This window comes from Schistocerca gregaria, chromosome 2, assembly GCF_023897955.1.
Source record: "Schistocerca gregaria isolate iqSchGreg1 chromosome 2, iqSchGreg1.2, whole genome shotgun sequence".
NCBI lineage: Eukaryota > Metazoa > Arthropoda > Insecta > Orthoptera > Acrididae > Schistocerca > Schistocerca gregaria.
This window is the reverse complement of record NC_064921.1, coordinates 104199018-104220416: the sequence shown is the minus strand read 5'-3', so window position 1 is coordinate 104220416 and position 21399 is coordinate 104199018.

Here is a 21399-nt window from a genome sequence, read left to right as displayed (position 1 = left end):
ATACTCGCCATTGTAGTGTTGGGCAGCTGGATGTTAACAGCGCATAGCGTTGCGCAGTTGGAGGTGAGCCGCCAGCAGTGGTGGACGTGGGGAGAGAGATGGCAGAGTTTTGAAATTTGTAAGACTTGATGTCATGAACTGCTATATACATTTTGACTTTTGAACTCTAGTAAGGTAAATACATTGCTTATTCTCTATTAAAATAGGGATAGTTAGCAAAAGAAAGATTTTAATAGAGAACAAACAATGTATTTACCTTAATAGTCATAATATATGTAGCAGTTCATGACATCAAGTCTTAACAAATTGCAAAACTCTGCCATCTCTCTCCCCACATCCACTGCTGGCGGCTCACCTCCAACTGCGCAGCGCTACGCGCCGCTAACATCCAGCTGCCCAACACTACAATGGCGAGTATTACAACAATGCCAACCAGCCACTGACTGCACACAGCACAGCCAGTGATTTTTCATACAGAGCGCTATGTGGCGTTACCAATAAAAAATCCTAAACAGCCTACTTACACACTTTATTTCTAAAAAGGAAAGAAACATAACTTAACTTCTTGCTATGAGGTCGCTTGATGTTCTTCTTGCGCCTTTTTCGTGCAAGTATTTTTATACACTATTCCTACACGTGGAGCGCATGACAAGTACCGCCTTCCTATTACTCAATACCGATGCTCTCAGAGTCTGCGACCGACCTGGGCCCGACCAGTGACGTGCGGCTGAGGGAGAGGGGGGGGGGGGGGGGGGCGGGCTTGACTGTCTTCTTGGAGGTGTGACATTGCCCACTCTTTCCAGTGGCACACGAGTCAATGGTTCCTGATGCCATTTCGTAGCGGTGCGCTGGTCCCGTAGTATTAGTACTGTAGCATGAGGGGTCAGGCTGATGTGGCATTCCCAGCCACGCTGAGAACAACTTTCCAAGGATTCCCGTTTCGCAAGAAACACTTAAGTTAAAGTCGGCAATAATCGTGCCGAATTACTTAGAAAAAACTTGGCCTTCCCTACAGCCTTTCATTCTTTCGCATCATTCCTTAAGAAGATTTTGCGGAATATTAAATATCAGGTTTTTCTGTCTTGTTGATGAATCTTTGCTCTCCCTTCTCTTTCTCTCCATAAATATAATCTTATAACAAAATTTCTATCGCATTATCCTCTACGAATTTCACTGTAATTACGCTATTATCGTGAAATAATAAAAATTTAGCTTTCAAGTGACCTTATATCTTTAATTGACAGTGATAATATCGTTATTTTCTTAACCAGAAACATATGATTCGTAAAAATAGAGTAAAATCGCTTCAGTTGTAAGGCATTTGGATTTTACGGGCCTTACATGAGCTTGATCCATGACGACAGTACGATACAGTATGAGATCCTCAGAAAATAATATCTACACTCCTGGAAGTTCACCGTGAATTCATTGTCCCAGGAAGGGGAAACTTTATTGACACATTCCTGGGGTCAGATACATCACATGATCACACTGACAGAACCACAGGCACATAGACACAGGCAACAGAGCATGCACAATGTCGGCACTAGTACAGTGTATATCCACCTTTCGCAGTAATGCAGGCTGCTATTCTCCCATGGAGACGATCGTAGAGATGCTGGATGTAGTCCTGTAGAACGGCTTGCCATGCCATTTCCACCTGGCGCCTCAGTTGGACCAGCGTTCGTGCTGGACGTGCAGACCGCGTGAGACGACGCTTCATCCAGTCCCAAACATGCTCAATGGGGGACAGATCCGGAGATCTTGCTGGCCAGGTTAGTTGACTTACACCTTCTAGAGCACATTGGGTGGCACGGGATACATGCGGACGTGCATTGTCCTGTTGGAACAGCAAGTTCCCTTGCCGATCTAGGAATGGTAGAACGATGGGTTCGATGACGGTTTGGATGTACCGTGCACTATTCAGTGTCCCCTCGACGATCACCAGAGGTGTACGGCCAGTGTAGGAGATCGCTCCCCACACCATGATGCCGGGTGTTGGCCCTGTGTGTCTCGGTCGTATGCAGTCCTGATTGTGGCGCTCACCTGCACGGCGCCAAACATGCATACGACCATCATTGGCACCAAGGCAGAAGCGACTCTCATCGCTGAAGACGACACGTCTCCATTCGTCCCTCCATTCACGCCTGTCGCGACACCACTGGAGGCGGGCTGCACGATGTTGGGGCGTGAGCGGAAGACGGCCTAACGGTGTGCGGGACCGTAGCCCAGCTTCATGGAGACGGTTGCGAATGGTCCTCGCCGATACCCCAGGAGCAACAGTGTCCCTAATTTGCTGGGAAGTGGCGGTGCGGTCCCCTACGGCACTGCGTAGGATCCTACGGTCTTGGCGTGCATCCGTGCGTCGCTGCGGTCCGGTCCCAGGTCGACGGGCACGTGCACCTTCCGCCGACCACTGGCGACAACATCGATGTACTGTGGAGACCTCACGCCCCACGTGTTGAGCAATTCGGCGGTGCATCCACCCGGCGTCCCGCATGCCCACTATACGCCCTCGCTCAAAGTCCGTCAACTGCACATACGGTTCACGTCCACGCTGTCGCGGCATGCTACCAGTGTTAAAGACTGCGATGGAGCTCCGTATGCCACGGCAAACTGGCTGACACTGACGGCGGCGGTGCACAAATGCTGCGCAGTTAGCGCCATTCGTCGGCCAACACCGCGGTTCCTGGTGTGTCCGCTGTGCCATGCGTGTGATCATTGCTTGTAGAGCCCTCTCGCAGTGTCTGGAGCAAGTATGGTGGGTCTAACACACCGGTGTCAATGTGTTCTTTTTTCCATTTCCAGGAGTGTATATTACATCAACAAAAGGCAATTGTAGTAATCTCATGTATTGAAAACTAACAAAACAACATCTGCCAATATATGGATAGGGGCATGAATAAATAAGTTAAATAGAAACGCATTTTGGAGATGAACCAAACAAATGGTTAATGGCATCGGAAAACCCCACTTAATAAGAAAACTCCGAGCTTCAGTGCAGAAAGGGATAAGGCCAGAACAATACATTATTCCTTTTAAAGTAAATACGATACGGCCAGGACCGAGGATAAGTGGCTGAATGGCTTTAACAGGGCTGGGCTACGACCCAGCAACAAAAACAAAATTCACCTCTAACGAGATGGCGAATGGCTGAAGCCATAATGGGCGAAGCACATGCGTCACAATGGAGAGATCCTCACTATATAAAATCATTTTGAGAACTAAAATTTCTAGATATCTCTCTTGTCTCACGGAGGACCACGCAAGTGCGTGGAAAATAGTGAGGGTGTTGAGAGGTTTGCTTTCTGTGGACGATACATTTCACGTATCGTGGCGACAGATAACAGAGAGTTAGTTAATTATTCCTGTGGGAATTTTTGCGGGCAAAGAAATTGTGCACATCGCTCCAACCCTTAGCGAGTGTGCAATAGCCATTATTTAGACTAGGGAAAAATTAACGTTCTACGGAACGCACGAAAGTTGAGACTGAGTGAATTCAGTCAAGGCCAGAGTAAGGGATTGGCATAGACACAAAACACCACTTCAGATGCCACTTGGTAAAGTACCATCGCGCATTAGGCCACAGTAAATGTTGAGTCGAGATTTTGCTCACTCCAACTTGCATACGCTTTGACCATTGAATATCAAAAGCTAGAATACTAACCTACCCCACATAGAGTACATGAGAGTTTTCTCATTGGTTCAAAAAGTAAATTTATTCTCCACCAACTCAGTGCATTGAGCAGCTACGACATCGTAGGTGTAAATGAGCTAACGCAGCTTTTAATCATTCTTTCCTGTGATAAAAAATCTTTCATATGTAGAGATAACGATTTTAATACTCGTCCATTCAATATGTCAAGGGTTAAATATTTTGTTTTTGAATGTCAAAATTAATTGAAAATGGTTGTTGTGTATCTCTTGAACCCTGAAAGTACAGTTGATAAATTATATACAGAATAGACCCAAAACTTTCACTTGTATTAATTCATGCATTCTAATTTAGTGACAGCAGCATTTCGAATTATTTTTGTTACAATACACACATGATATTAGCTGACTTACAGGGCCAGATCCATATTTATATAGAATGTCTGTTTAACACCCTGGGCTTGAGATGACAATTCAGATGTTTTGTCCATGTGCGCACTAAGTGGTAAGCTAAGTTTGCACACATTAGTCCACTTGCTGTATAGATACAAAGTTCGGACAATCCCACACACGTCATATTTTCTGTCCTGTTTATCGCCAATGCAGAAACATCATGCCTCGGTAAACATATAATATCTAATATCCTAAGGATTTCAACAAAATTGCTCCTGATGAAGCAAGACGGAACATTAACTTTGTCCGAGCATAAAAATTGATAGCAAAAGCGTGTGGAGTCTCACAAAAAAGAGTATGATGTGTTAGTATTATTGTAATTTCAGAAGCGGCAGGTGTGGATGCCATCTTCGATTCGCCACGAAAGGGGTATAAAGGGGAAAGCACATTTACTCAAATTTTAATAAAGAAGTGATCTGTAGAACTGTGGTAGAATACTACAGCACAGGAGAGTATTCTACTGCCATCAACATTCGTGCCGAACTACGACGCAAAACTCAGTATGAGAGCTCGGAAACTTCCGCTATTCCCCTTCTAAACGACATCAGTTGTAAGTTAATGTCACACTGGACAAATTGCATATGGAACGAAGGGATATTGCCTCCCCGAGAGGTACAGTTTTGCACATTATGTATTTATAGCATACGGAGGACAAAAGAACTGTGGTTTATCTGGGCTAAACTTCCTTTTCGCAAAACTATACAAGCAAAAATATTTGGGAACACTCCAAGGGAAATGGTAGTCTGGAAGGTCTTAGAGGTTGGCTCTACATCTGTTTATATTGGTGTCTTTAGTAATGGGTGCAGTACGAAGATTCTGTTACAGCTGCATATACACTGAGGTGACTAAATTCATGGGATACCTATTAACATAGTGTCGGAATTCCTTTTTATCCGGTGTAGCGCAGCACCTCGATGTGGCACGAACTCGATTCGGAAGTCCACTGCAGAAATATTGAGCCGTGCTACCCCTATAGCTGTCCTAATTGCGGAAGTGTTGCCGGTGCAGCAATTTGTGCAGGAACTGATGTCACGATTATTTCCCGTAAATGTTCGATCGGATCGACGTTGGGCGATCTGGGCGGCCAACTCATTCCCTTGAATTGTCCAGAATGTTCTTCAAACTAGCTGTGTCCCAGTGACATGGCGTACTGTCATCCAAAAAAATTCCTTACTTGTTCGTGAACTTGAAGTTCGTAAATGGTTGCAAATGGTCTCCAAGTAGCCGAACATAACCATTTCCATTCAATGCTTGGTTCAGTTGGACCAGACGACCCAGTTCATTCCACGTAAACACAGCCTACACCATTATGGAGCCACAGAAACCTTACAAAAAAAAAAAAAGGTTCAAATGGCTCTGAGCACTATGGGGCTTAACTTCTGAGGGCATCACTCCCCTAGAACTTAGAACTACTTAAACCTAACTAACCTAAGGACATCACACACATCCATGCCCGAGGCATGATTCGAACCTGCGACAGTAGCGGTCGCGCGGTTCCAGATTGAAGGTCCTAGAACCGGGCGGCCACACAGGCCGGCCTGGGACTTAACAGCGGAGGTCATCAGTCCCCTAGTACTAAGAAAAAGCTTACACATTGGCTTATTAATAACTTGGGTCCTTGGCTCTGTGGGGTCAGCGCCAAACTAGAACCCTACCATCAGATCCTACTAACTAGGATAGGGACTCATCCGAATAAGCCATGGCTTTCCAGTCGTCTACGATGCGACCGATATGGTCACGAGTCCAGGAGAGACGCTGCAGGGGATGTTTTTCTGTTAGCAAAAGGCACCCTTGTCGGTAGTCTGCTGCCTTAACTATTAACAACAAATTTCGCGCCGGGCGAAGTGGCCGTGCGGTTCTAGGCGCTGCAGTCTGGAACCGCGAGACCACGACGGTCGCAGGTTCGAATCCTGCCTCGGGCATGGATGCGTGTGATGTCCTTAGGTTCGTTAGGTTTAACTAGTTCTAAGTTATAGGGAACTAATGACCTCAGAAGTAGAGTCCCATAGTGCTCAGAGCCATTTGAACCAAATTTCGCCACACTGTCCTAACGGATACATCCGTCGTTTGTTCAACGTTGATTTCTGCGGTTATTTCAAGCAGTGTGCTTGTCTTTTAGCACTGAAAAATCTATACACGAACGCAGCTGCTCTCGGTCGTTAAGTGAAGGCCGTTGGACACTGCGTTGCCCTTCATGAGAAGTAATGAATAATATTTGGTATTCGTGACACACTCAAGACACTATGGATCTCGGAATACTGAATTCCCTAACGATTTCCGAAGTGGGTTGTCCCGTGCGTCTCGCTCCAAGTACCATTTCGCCTTCAGAGTCTGTTTATTCCAATTGTGCGACCATAATCACACCGGAAACCTTTTCACATGAATAACCTGAGTACAAATGACAGCTTCGCCGATGCCCTACCATTTTATATCTTATGCATGCGATACTACCGCCATCTGCATATGTGCATATCGGTATCCCATAACTTTTGTCACCACATTGTATAATCTTCTGTGTAAAAAACTCAACTGAACTCCTCCCAAACAGGCCATGAAGGCCCAACGGTACCGACCAGCCGCCGTGTCATCCTCGGCCTACAGGCGTTCCCGGATGGGGATGTGGAGGGTCATGTGGTCAGCGCACCGCTCTCCTGGCCGTATGTCAGTTTCCGAGACCGGAGCCGCTACTTCTCAATCAAGTAGCTCCTCAGTTTGCCTCAAAAGGGCTGAGTGGGCCCTGCTGGCCAACAGCGCTCGGCAGACCGGATGGTCACCCATCCAAGTGCTAGCCCAGACCGACAGCGCTTAATTTCAGTGATCTGACGGGAACCGGTGTTACCACTGCGACAAGGCCGTTGTCAATGTCTTCTTTAGTTAGGGAAAATTCTGGGTGCTATGAAGGCCAGCCATCGGAACGATAATCCTGTAGGCGGCCAGCAAGTCGTCGGACGAAATCGCGTATGGAGTGTCTTGTAAATAAATCGCGTTCGTAAGTGACACGATACAGTAATTATGTCTCGGATGTTCCCAGAATTAATTTTATACTTCTCTTAACAACTTTCTCGCTGGAAGTTTCTACAAGGTGAAACAGAAGGCAGATTCACAGCGACAACGATTTACTTTACGTACGCGAAACGGTTTCACACCTCTCAAGTTATTTCGTGTTTTATCTGTGAATAGTTTTCGTTTCACGGTAAATTATGTATCAAATGCATCTAAAAAGTTTTAGAATGTTCCTACATTTTCTGAGTGGAAATGTGTTAGTGTTCATGGCTTGTATATTTCTTGAAAATCTCTCGTAAGGATAGTTTTTACTTTTTTCGTAATGACTGGTACTAATTTTATTTTGGAAAAGAATCCAACACATTCTTGACTGAAAATAAAGATCTCTGATATTTTTGTGAAAATTTTTGCTACTATTTGTAATTATCGCTAACTGGAAATATTGTAAGTAGCAGAGATGGTCTATCTACTTCCGTGACGACTCCTGTAGCATTTTTGACCCAGTAGCACTGGGTGATCTCTGTGACCCACCCAGACTGAGAGCTTAGAAAAAAATGCTGCAGCGTTAAGATTCTCCATTGCACGCCCCTCAGGTATACTGGTTAGTTGACCCTTTGGATAGCCCGCCAAAAACTGAACACCCAGATGAAACATGAAAAAAGGAAGAACTATCGAAAAAAGAAGCAAAATAGAAATAGATCATGCAAATTTAATACGTCCAATATAGAGCGATATTATCTGCAGTCGCCGGCCGCTGTGCTCGAGCGGTTCTAGTCGCTTCAATCTGGAACCGCGCGACCGCTACGGTCGCACGTTCGAATCCTGCCTCGGATGTGTGTGAAGTCCTTATGTTAGTTAGGTTTAAGTAGTTTTAACTTCTAGAGGACTGATCTCAGATGTTAAGTCCTATAGTGTTCAGAGCCATTTGAACCATTATCTTTTTTCACAAAATTACGAACTGTCCGTCCGGTCATTGACCTGTGTGTTCATTGTGGCGTGTAACGAAGGGGCCTCCAGGCGTACATACCTCTTATTACCTTATACAGTACCACATTTTATGCCTCTTGCGTTCCGATTTGGAAGTTTTGACTCTTGAATTCCTTCGTTGTGACGTAGTCCACACCCGTTTATTTCTTGTCTTCATTTCTGTGAGGGGTCTATACGGCATCTCGCCCTCTCGACCTCTCACAGAAATGACCTGTTGCTGGTAAGGAGACCCCAGACCACACATGACATGTAGAGTTCAGAACAGTTCAGTGAGACTAGCGATGATATAATCAAATACTTAATGATTTCTGCGTCAGCTCCACTGCACTACCTGTAAAAGAATACTAACTAAATTTAGTGGAAGGGGTTCAAGGCTTTCCTATTTACAGTTAGCTGGTAAAATAATGTCGAAAAAGCAGTTAAGTTTACCATTGGAAATTTTATTCTACTCACAAAACATTGTTTATAAATTGCACTATTGATAAAAGGAAATATTTTTATACAGGATGATAAAAATCAACTGCGTTCAACAAAATTGTGAACGAATATTCCCTGAATGGGTTTCCAGGTTCTACAATGGATCGAAGGATGACCTATGCCATATCACATCTATAATCTAGATTTAAGTTTCATAAACGCGAAAACTATCAAAATGATCTACAAAAATGGTTCAAATGGCTCTGAGCACTATGGGACCTTACATCTGTGGTCATTAGTCCCCTAGAACTTAGAACTGCTTAAACCTAACTAACCTAAGGACATCACAGCGCCTAGAACCGCTAGACCACCGCGGCCGGCAATGGTCTACAGTGATTATCTTTAATTACTTATTTACAGTGGCTGATGTGGCTTCTCAATAATTATATAACAGAAAAATCATTGCGTTTCAGATTTTAACTTAAGTAGCAAATGTGAATTCCATGAGCTTTAATGGACGATCGACATTAGTATTACGCAAAAAGTGGGTGTAACAGATGAGACCTCTGCAGTTCTGAGTGAAGACTTATGCGCTCAAAAATGCGGCATCGCGTGCGTTCATTACCTTGACGGTGTTCAGGCAGCGTCAGGGGGCGGCTGGCGGCGCAGCTCCACCCAGCCCGCCGTCTCGGAACTAACTCTCTCCTGACTTCTTCTTACTACAATTTACCGAAGTTGGTTTAAAAAAAAGCTATCTGGCTGTGTTTTCAACTGACCAATCGGGGTCTCAATGTTAACCTTAAGCTCCGTCTACAAGAATTCCGTCTATCCAATGAGAAACGTTATACTTTTCGTGGTGGGGCAATGTTTTTTAACGTTTGCAACATAACAGAGACGCAAAAAAGTCTCGTTAAGTGCGAAGCATAGGGAATGTTGTGTATTTTCGAAGTTTTAAGTAGAATAATGCCTCAGTGCAATGCTTTTGGTTGTTCGTTTCGAGCCGAAAAGGGATGAAAACTGTACAGAATTCCTTTCGAAGGGAAAGATGCAACAAGAAGAAGAATATTTCAAAAATGTTCAAATTGCTCTAAGCGGTATGGGACTTAACATCTGAGCTCATCAGTCCCCTAGACTTAAAACTACTTAAACCGCACTAACCCAAGGACATCACACACATCCGTGCCCGAGGCGGGATTCGAACCTGCGATCGTAACAGCAGCCGGTTCCGAACTGAAGCGCCTGGAACCGCTCGGTCACAGCGGCCGGCATAGAATTATTTTCGCAAAGGGAAAGGTTGCAGGAACTCGTCTTAACCATTCAGTTAATTTTATTCATGTGATTCTTGAGTTTCTCCCGGCGTATTTGATAATCAAAATATCCACGGGTGTACTGCCGGTCTATAGTGTCCAACGGGCACAATATTTCGGCGATCAAACATGTCGCCATCATCGGGTGAACTGACGGACTGAGCTCCAGTGAACGTGCCGTCACGGAGATCCGTACGCTATGGCTGCTCAGGGGGAACTGGGTTCGGTCTCGTCTCGTCTCGCTTAATTCACGGACATCCTCTGTCCGGAGATGATGGAGGCTAAGCAGCGGTGCTGCTGTTCCTCCTTTCTCCTCTGTGTTGTGGTGTGGATGGCCTCACGATTTGAAAGGGCCTCTGGCTACCCCGCTGAGTTTAAAGCAGCGAAGTAGTTGGTGGCTGGCATGTCCTCTGGGGCAGGTTTACGCCTGCCGGAGCGCCACTCCTCTTTCACCCACTTCTCTGCGACCTGGTAGATGTGTTCCCAGTCGGAGGGGGTGAAGATGGGGCGGCTGTTGAGCAGTATTAGCTCCTTCCTTGTTACCACCTCACGCAACATGCCTCGCGTGTGGCGAAGATCGCACGGTTGGTGAGGCAGTGATGGTTTTGCGTGTGCCGGCGTGAAGGGGTACGGGTTGTCCCCATGAGGATACGACTCGTCCTTCAGCGACGCCACGATCTTTTTCAGGAAGGGCTGCACGCTCCGCTCGTCCGGAAGCGGAAGGGGCAGTTCTTCGACGGTTTCCTCTTCTTCGACTTGCGAAGAAGGCGGCGGCATCTCTTCCTCGGATTGTGCTGCTTCTTCCACGTCTGTCTCCAAGGGAGTGGACAGCGCAGGCGTCCAGACGTCGACTTCCATGCTCGAAGCCGCCTGCATCGTTGCAGGAGGCGAGTCAGTGGACGTCTGTGTGGCGGCGTCTACCCCCACTGGCCGCCTCACGGGGGCGGCGGGCGCAGGGACAGGCGGCGCCTTCTTGAAAAGTCGCAGCTCCTCTCGCAACTCTTGCAGCTGCCGGTGGAGACCGACGATCTCCTTCTGCATGGCCGCTCTCTCTGCCGCCATCGCGGTTTTGAGGGCTGCCACGGCGTCGTCGGTAGCGGCGCTGGGCGAGATTGCGGCCGCCCCGTTGTCCCCTTTGGGCGGGGGTGGCGGAACGGCCGCCTCTTCTTCGTGTACCGCTTTCTTGGCGGTTGTTGTTGGTGGTCTCCGCTGCTTCAGATATGCGCACCTGCGTGCGTTTGCGGCGTGCGAGCCGCCGCAGTTTACGCACGTCGGCGCGACGTCTGAAGGCTTGTCGCAGTCACGTGTATCGTGTGCCTTTGCACATTTCAAACACGCAACTGCTTCCCTGCACGACCTGGCGACGTGTCCCATCTTCTGGCAGCGGTAGCACTGCCTCTTGTGCTGCGGTCGGCTGCGCTTCTTCTTCTTGTTGCTGCCGCGGCCGTCTCCTGCCAGCGTGAGCAGAAGCTTTGCCACAGCAGCAAGTTTGCCTCCCTTTCCGCGTCCGGACATGGCGATGGGCTAGTTTCGAAAGAAGCGAGAAAAGCACAACGCAAACGGTGCGAGCCGCAGCGAGTCGAGCAGCGGTGGGTTCGGTCGCGGCGGCGGCCGATTTAAATACCCTCCGCCCGCGGCGCGCTCCCTCCGCCGTCCGCGCCCCGCGCCACGGTAGCGCGGTGGAACAGATTGCGACGGCGTCTGAGATGACGTCGGTGTGATGGCTCTGTCCACCGTGGTCGTCACAACTATGCGTTTGCTCGATTTACTCTTGATTAACTCAATCGCTGGTTCCCAAGCCTTGCTAAGATTATAGCCACAGTCACGGTTTATGAGGTCGTCATTGGTGCGAATTTCGATGGCCTCTCTAACAACGCTGTCCCAGTATCTCGACGTCTGTACCAGAATCCTCGTGCGGTCATACTCCATAGCGTGATTTTCCGACAATGTTCAGCGACCGCCGACTTGCTCGGATACATCAGTCGAGTGTGCCTCTGGTGTTCACGGCATCGATCCTCGACGGTACGCATCGTCTGAACAATATACGACTTGCCACATTGACACGGAATCTGGTACACGCCGGCCTTCCTCAAACCGAGGTCATCTTTGGCGCTCCCCACCAGTGCACGAGTTTTATTTGGAGGACAAAACACAGTTCCGACCCGGTGTTTCTTCAGAATGCGGGCGATTTTCCCCGAGAGTGCGCCTGTGTATGGAATAAATGCAGTGCCTACCTCCTCCCTCGTGACTTCATCCATCTCAACAGGTTGTGATGCAGTGGTTGGGCGGAGGGCACGTTGGATCTGCCACTCTGAGTACCCATTTTTTCGAAATACAGTTCTCAGATGTTCCAATTCCTGGGGTAGTCTCTCTGTGTCAGAGGTAGTGCGCGCCCTATGTACTAGAGTTTTAAGTACCCCATTCCTCTGTGAAGGGTGGTGGCAGCTGTATTTGCACGCAGACATGATGGCGACATGTTTGATCGCCGAAATATTGTGCCCGTTGGACACTATAGACCGGCAGTACACCCGTGGATACACTCCTGGAAATTGAAATAACAACACCGTGAATTCATTGTCCCAGGAAGGGGAAACTTTATTGACACATTCCTGGGGTCAGATACATCACATGATCACACTGACAGAACCACAGGCACATAGACCCACGCAACAGAGCATGCACAATGTCGGCACTAGTACAGTGTATATCCACCTTTCCCAGTAATGCAGGCTGCTATTCTCCCATGGAGACGATCGTAGAGATGCTGGATGTAGTCCTGTAGAACGGCTTGCCATGCCATTTCCACCTGGCGCCTCAGTTGGACCAGCGTTCGTGCTGGACGTGCAGACCGCGTGAGACGACGCTTCATCCAGTCCCAAACATGCTCAATGGGGGACAGATCCGGAGATCTTGCTGGCCAGGGTAGTTGACTTACACCTTCTAGAGCACATTGGGTGGCACGGGATACATGCGGACGTGCATTGTCCTGTTGGAACAGCAAGTTCCCTTGCCGGTCTAGGAATGGTAGAACGATGGGTTCGATGACGGTTTGGATGTACCGTGCACTATTCAGTGTCCCCTCGACGATCACCAGAGGTGTACGGCCAGTGTAGGAAATCGCTCCCCACACCATGATGCCGGGTGTTGGCCCTGTGTGCCTCGGTCGTATGCAGTCCTGATTGTGGCGCTCACCTGCACGGCGCCAAACACGCATACGACCATCATTGGCACCAAGGCAGAAGCGACTCTCATCGCTGAAGACGACACGTCTCCATTCGTCCCTCCATTCACGCCTGTCGCGACACCACTGAAGGCGGGCTGCACGATGTTGGGGCGTGAGCGGAAGACGGCCTAACGGTGTGCGAGACGGTAGCCCAGCTTCATGGAGACGGTTGCGAATGGTCCTCGCCGATACCCCAGGAGCAACAGTGTCCCTAATTTGCTGGGAAGTGGCGGTGCGGTCCCCTACGGCACTGCGTAGGATCCTACGGTCTTGGCGTGCATCCGTGCGTCCCTGCGGTCCGGTCCCAGGTCGACGGGCACGTGCACCTTCCGCCGACCACTGGCGACAACATCGATGTACTGTGGAGACCTCACGCCCCACGTGTTGAGCAATTCGGCGGTACGTCCACCCGGTCTCCCGCATGCCCACTATACGCCCTCGCTCAAAGTCCGTCAACTGCACATACGGTTCACGTCCACGCTGTCGCGGTATGCTACCAGTGTTAAAGACTGCGATGGAGCTCCGTATGCCACGGCAAACTGGCTGACACTGGCGTCGGCGGTGCACAAATGCTGCGCAGCTAGCGCCATTCGACGGCCAACACCGCGGTTCCTGGTGTGTCCGCTGTGCCGTGCGTGTGATCATTGCTTGTACAGCCCTCTCGCAGTGTCCGGAGCAAGTATGGTGGGTCTGACACACCGGTGTCAATGTGTTCTTTTTTCCATTTCCAGGAGTGTATTTTGATTAACTTTATTCATGTCTGCCCTTCTGTCTTTGTCTCGTTTTTACATTTTTCTTACATGGTTCCAAATCCATTCGAAAAGCAAAAAAAGTCAGAAGAGCTAATAAGATGGTTTAATGGTAATTTAATTAAAAAATAGAAATCTTAGAGATGAAACTTCCACCGTTATCACATAAAACGAAAAATGGTGAGTGGTGCCGTACAAAGTTATCATGACTGGTAAAATATTTGACCTGATGAGTGTACAGTATGGTTTAAACTTATATTTACGATGCTCACGATAGCAAATTGTACTTCGTTCCACACAATATAATGTACAAAAAGAGAAAAAATATTGCACGCTGCAAGTACCGAACCTACGGCCTTTCTTCCAGTAACCGTTAATGTTATCAAGAGACTATTATTACTGTTGAAATGGGCGGGGGGGGGGGGAGGGGGGGGGGGGCTGGTAACCTACATTACATTAATGAGAATACAGCTGTTATTGTTTGCCGCAGTCTACTTTTGATCGTAGGCCTAGTTTTATTCGATCACATTTTGAAAATATTGTATTCTCTTGTACTTTCGTAATTATTCTCCTAATGTCATAGAACAATTTGCAGATAAAATTTTATGGGATAGATCTGACACGAATATAAAGCAACCGTAATCATATAGGCACTATTATCTGTTCTGTGTACTTAGGTACCGCGCACATATATTTGAGTCCAAACCTTTATTTCGTATAAGAAAAGAAATACTGGGCGAATTTTCGTAGTACCGAGTAGTAAGAACAAGAAATAAATCGATACAGCAATGGAATTAGCTATGGATTTTTCCTTGCACATGCAAACTGATAGTGGTTCCCTTCCGACCTGCTGACTATTGTATAGGACCAGTTTAAAACTGATTACGAAAACAGGTGTTCAAACTCGATATCGCAACAAGAACTGCGAAATCTGCTTTCGCTATTAATTAAGGATAACAGAGAAAGAACTGTTTCAAGCTCACCACAACAAATGCTTTTCGACTCATTTAGCTTAAATTGTTGAGAATTTAAATATCCGACATATTCCGTTTGAAGCCACCGATCAGTGTTAGCAGTGCATTAGACGGTTGAGTGCACTTCTTTAGTGTACACGGCTAAATATGCTGCAGAAGTCAATGTATCACTAGCGGCACTTTGGACCCAAAATGGCGTCCACTGGCAAGTTGGCCGTACTTTCCATAGTGTGAGCTCTTCATGCCGCTGCAACGCAGTAGTTGGGAAAGGCGAAGGAGACAGGGAGGGGAGACATGGACGGAAGTGCAGCCCAGTAATAGGCAATCGACTGTGACACCTCAGAAGTGACTGCTAGGCCAATTGTTTCGCTGCGGCGTAATGCACGCTGATACGCTACATAGCTTAAGTTTCCCCTTAATAAAAAGTCACCTCTGACTCGACAGATGGTTCACTGGAGGAAACATAAGAAATTAAATGGATCATTTACAGTTGTATTCCGTCTATCGTAAAACTGAAGTTCTGTTAATGTTTATGAAAGTAATTACAAAGAATAAGGATAAAAAAAATTCCTCCTCACATGCGTCGAGATAAGAGGTTAGGAGCTGTTCAGTGACTTCGTTTGGTGCTCTGTAACCAAACTTTACTCGACCAAAAACAAAATCCACAGAAAACATGTGTTTTGCGCGGTTACTCGCATTTATCCTTCGCCAATTCAATACCTACATTCTTATACGGTTTCCATCTCTAACAATACCGTCATATTTGGAAGAACAGAATTGCTTACAAAACCAACAGAACCGATGGACTGCCAACTAGATATAACAAGAGACTAGATTTTGGTGTGCGCAGGAACATTTGATTTTTTTTCCACTTACCGCGCACGTATTGTTCGCAGAATGTGTAGTGGGCTACCTATGAGTCATTCGTGTGAAGACTGCATGTCGACTTTCATAGCTTAGGCGCTAGCTACGCACCGACTGGCACGTTTCCCAAGGACCTATAGCGGAGTCTGCCCCCATGCTGCGACATTTACAGGCCACTTACAGTATAGACTATAATCACTCTCCGACCAGCGACAGTGGACATTTCTGTAATAGGTTTGTATTCTGTGGTACACAGCATGTATTAGTCGTATGTAAATTACTTATGTCCTGTGGTTATCCTGATATAAGATGCTACATTTGAAAATAAGCTGACATTACTTCCTCTGAGCAATTGTTGCTGTTCCACAGGAGACTGCTTAGTACAAAAATGATACCTGTGTTAGCCGGCCGGGGTGGCTGAGCGGTTGTAGGCGTTACAGTCTGGAACCGCGCGACCCCCGCTACAGTCGCAGGTTCGAACCCTGCCTCGGGCATGGCTGTGTGTGATGTCCTTAGGTTAGTTAGGTTTAAGTAGTTCTAAGTTCTAGGGGACTGATGACCTCAGATGTTAAGTCCCATAGTGCTCAGAACCTTAAGATACTTGTGTTATTAGACTGAACATTGTTTTCTCTTATGAGACGAACCTGTAAATGTAAAATTCCGTAAAACGACTCGTTCCGTATCATTACGATATGTTGTGGAAAGTGACCCATGGAACACAACTAATTCTTGACTAGAGAGCCACGTAACAATAAGCGCTTTTTGTCGCTCTCTATCAGTGGTTCTACATTCCGTTACAACGTTGAGCGCCAAGCCAAAGGCGCCCGGTGTAATGTTTCGCTTTGGGGAGGACACACGGAGCTGACAGTTTGCTGGCCCCCCCTCCTCCACTCCCTTCCCCCACCCCTCCCCGTCACGAATTTCAGCGAAGACGATTGGACAGTGATTTGTTCCTGCCTCTCGATCAGCAATGCGCCACACCAGTCACCACTACCCACCGTATGTATTACAAACCATTACGTGTCAGAAAATCTGCATTTCTAGTTTGTCTTACGCTTCAGTTTACTCTTACAAAATATTTTTTCCCGTAGGTAACAGTGTGTGCGAAATAAAGCACTTATCTTCTGATGACATAATGAATTTCGTTATATACCTAACACTCATTGAAACAAAATAATTCAGGAAGTATCATGGCGAAAAGGACATAGCACATGATCATAAAACCATCCATTACTTTCTTGTAATTTAACTGTAATCCAAACAAGTCTAAATTGGGAAATGATACAACCGTTATGGGGAATAAAAGTAAGGTATTAATTTTAAACGCTTTTACATTTAAAAAATGCTAAGTATCGCTCTGCTCTGTCCAGACTAGTAGAACGTAATTAATGTCTGGTGGGACAGCCTTGCATACAAACGCAGGATGCAGGTGCCGTTTCAGGAAATCCTCCAACGTCTGCTCCCTCCTTCCTGCCACAGTGCCGCTGGAGCGATGGAAATTGCCGCGTGCCAGGACGGCGTCCGCGGCGGAGACGAATGTGCGCGACAGGAATGTGGCTGCAAGTACAGTGATGTGGCCTACAAAGCATAGTATGTGCTGTTCTGAAAATATTTTCATGAATTCCACTACATGAAAATTGTAGCGGTGACTTAATCACCTCACGTCTTTCTTGCAATTATATTTCTGAAATAACGTCGGTCAAATGGTGCATGCAACTACTGGAATGTGTATTTCCACATTTCCGTTATGATACACGTTTCGTTTTATTAATTTAATACATACCCAATGGTACTTTTTTAATGCGATGCTTGCATGCATGGTTCAGTTGAGTTTTCCCCTTTGTCAGAGGTGCTGGGGATAAAAAACAAAAAAAGAAAGAAGTCTCACACCACAACCGGTGAACAATGACACAATGCTTACATTCAGACCTACGAGCTAGTAGAACTTTTTACTGGTAGCCAATGACACACGGGCTTTAATGTCGCTGCAGCGAGCGGTGGTTTTTGTGTGGTGGTGGTTGGGGGGGGGGGGGAGGGGCAGGGCCTGTTCCCACCCTGCTCTCCACTCCCCCTCCTCACCTCGTCTGTAGCAGGCTTTTGAAATAAATAAAACACTGCGCCTGCAGTATGCAGTAGGCGCGTACAGCGTGCGGTAACAGATGCCCTTCCACTATGATGTTTGATACTATAGCTAATACGAAAGCGTCAGAACTTAGTAACAATTTACACGAACTTTTTACTATAAAAATACAACGACCAGCCACTTTTTTAATGCGTTTTATTTATGCCAATATGCATTTCCGGTTTGCACTCATCTTCAGATGGCAAGTTACAGCATCCAAACTGCTGTCGATATTGTACCACTGTAGAAACTGAACATACATGTAATTTGCCAGCTGAAGATGGGTGCAAACGCGAAATGCATATTGGCATAAATAAAACGCATTAAAAACAGTAGCTGGTGCTGTATTTTTATAGTAAAATATCATTATCCACGGCCACGGAGCTCAACAGTCCAAATAAAATGGACAAATTGTTATTTACACGATTTTCTTTAAAAAATGCGAACAGCGAACCAGATAAACGTAGAGTGGGAATTTAGACAAGTATGTGCGCGGATTAGATGACTATTTCTCTTTTTCCTAGTTGACTGGCCCACAGCTTCTACTTCTTTTCCAGACCGTAGCTAGTTACACAATAAAACGTCCACGTACTGCGAGGAGCTTCATCTGTTTAGAAAACGACAGTCCCTATACCATCTTAGGGACAACGATTGGTCCACGAAAAAATAAGAGTTCTCGGCAAGGAGGAAGAAGAAATAATGAGTGATAGCTCATTTTGAAAGCTGACCGTCCACACTACAGAAACTGTCATACGCTCGGTCAACAGCTAATTAATTACTCAAAGCCCATTTGCAAACATGAGAATGTCACAACAAACTTTGCAGTATATTTTAAAAGTCAGTGAATATAGAAATAGTTAGATTCGACCCAAAACTGGTTACAGATTTTCTATGGAAGGGCATTTCGTACTCAGACATTGTGTCGATTTTTGTCCCAATACGAAGCGAATAAAATTCCTGGTGAAACAATGGTCCCAGTTTCCAAGAACCATTACAACCAGTGTTTTAGAATGGGAAGCAGTTATGATGGTCTGTATGAGTCTGGTCCCTGGCAACTATATCTCAAAACAAAAGGCTGCAGTAAGTTCATATCCAGAATCGTGACCCATTGCTCCCTGCCCCGAGACAACAGTATCTCCAGTGCTCACCACATAGGCTACTGTAAGCGTACCGATGCCGAGAAACCGTACAACGAGTAGCAGACAGCCAGCCCGCTTCACTGCTCCCGCGGCACGCTCCGGTGACCTTGAGGCTAGCCAGTGACGTCAGAGTTCTCAGGGAGGCTTGCCGTGATGGCTGCTCGGCTGGGCGGATCGCCGCGAGCACGGACGCTGCAGGTTTAATGCGCCCTGGAACATTAAGTAGCCTATCGTATGAAGCAGATTAGCACAAGGAACAAACTCAGTGATGTATGTTGTATAAATATTAATCGTTAATTTTGACCGTCGACAGGAATATGATACAGTGTTCACACGAATTGTTTATAGTATGTGAACAAGCTACTTCTACACTACTGAGGCTGGAATTTTTCTTCGATCTGTATGGTTAAAAGGAAACAAAAAAAAATCCTCCTTCCAAGTTCAGATCATGAAGTAGTTTATCACGTCATAGTACTAATCGAGACGATCATCTAGTAGCCGCGGTGGAACCACGATGTCTGCGGCCCCTGCCACGGTTCGCTCCGTCAGAGGTTCGAGTCCTCCCTCGGGCATGGAGCCGGCCGCTGTGGCGGAGCGGTTCTAGGTGCTTCAGTCTCGAACAGCGCGACCGCTACGGTTGCAGGTTCGAATCCTGCTCGGGCATGGATGTGTGTGATGTCGTTAGGTTTAAGTAATTCTAAGTTCCACGGGACTGATGACCTCAGATGTTAAGTCCCATAGTGCTCAGAGCCATTTGAACCAATTTTTCAGGCATGGATGTGTGTGTTGCCCTTCGAGTAAGTTAGTTTAAGTTAGATTAAGTAGTGTGTAACCGTAGGGACCGATGAACTCAGCAGTTTGGCTCCATAGGAACGTATCACAACCAACTAAAAGTTATCATCTATCCACTGTTGCTGGAAAGCACAGGCGTAGCTTGTTTGACCATATTTATTATAAGACGTACTGTATTTGACCTTGGCGCGGTTGCATCGCCTGGCTATCACTACCAAAAGAGTAACGCGATAGTGGTTTCTATTGCAAATTACAACGCTGCCGCCGATATAAGCACCCATGGCTTCCACTAAGTGTCGCGGGAGCATTGTGAATCTCACGATTGAAAGATGGATACAGTGCAACCAGCTGTCACAGACAATAATTCTGTCGCCAGGTGGATCCTTTCTTCTTTTTGAAGGCAACTTTTTGGTTCTTTTCGGTAGAAAAAAATGTGTGTGAAATCTTATGGGACTTCACTGCTAAGGTCATCAGTTCCTAAGCTTACACACTACTTAACCTAAATTATCCTAAGAACAAACACACACACCCATGCCCGAGGAAGGACTCGAACATCCGCCGGGACCAGCCGCACAGTTTATGACTGCAGCGCCTGAGACCGCTCGGCTAATCCCGCGCGGCTTTTCGGTAGAGCCGTTTCTGATTAGAACGATATTGCGGGAGAAGCCAGTAACATTTTGACTAGAGGACATCGCTCATATACAATAGTTTGATCGCTTTTTATTAAATATTTGATGGTGAAAGGCAACGTTATACACAAAATGCTTTCATTTGTATGAGAAATTCGTATATTAAAGGTGAACATCAGAGTAAAAAAAAGAATGGGAAGGTATCAAGAAAAAAAAATCGTTCGAGATTAATATCGATAAAATGTTGTACAGGAAGTATACACCGCAAGGGAATTTCAGAACGTCTTCTTCGTTTTAAATGAACATTTCTTTATCATTAATGGAAGAACTCTTTCCACGGGCAACCTTAAATGTAGTCCTTGGCAAAGCTTTTAAAATGTAGTTAGTTATGAAACCCATAAGATGTTTTACGTTAAAAACCATTTTTATTTACAACATTAGGTTTTATTTTACCACTATGCGCCTGTAATGAATTTGCCTCCGTCTCCTCTTCCTTTTAGAAACGCATAACTATGTTGGATTATTAATTGATATATAACTATGTATTCGCTAGTTGGCCCAAAATAACGCGGCTAATTAGGGTTACCACAATCCAAGGACGAAAATCAAGAACAATATTCGGTGATTGTAAAGATGTGGTTGAAATACGGGCCGATATGTTGTGCAAGTGACTATTGGTTTGCATTTCAGTTGAATCTTCATCATTACTTTACAGTGGTAATTATGAAAATATGGTTGAAACTTGGAATCACACAATGTCCTTTCACCTTTCTGCACGTCAGCCAAATCTTCATAATTATCATAATGTAAACAGTAAGTCTGTCAGCAAAGAGGTTGTAATTAACAAGGATAATTAACCCAAGCATTATTGGTGTCTATAAAGGAGTAGTCAATGATGAAGAAAATTAATTGCAATTCACATTAAATAACTTTTTAATTAAAGCACTGAACACAAATTATTAACATATACAAAATCATGCTGCTACAATTGATATATATATCTTTCACTTTATGCTTTAAACCAGTCATAGTTCTCTGAGCCCTAGACAAAAGAAAGAAACTCGCTCCTATTCTGAATCAGTCTAT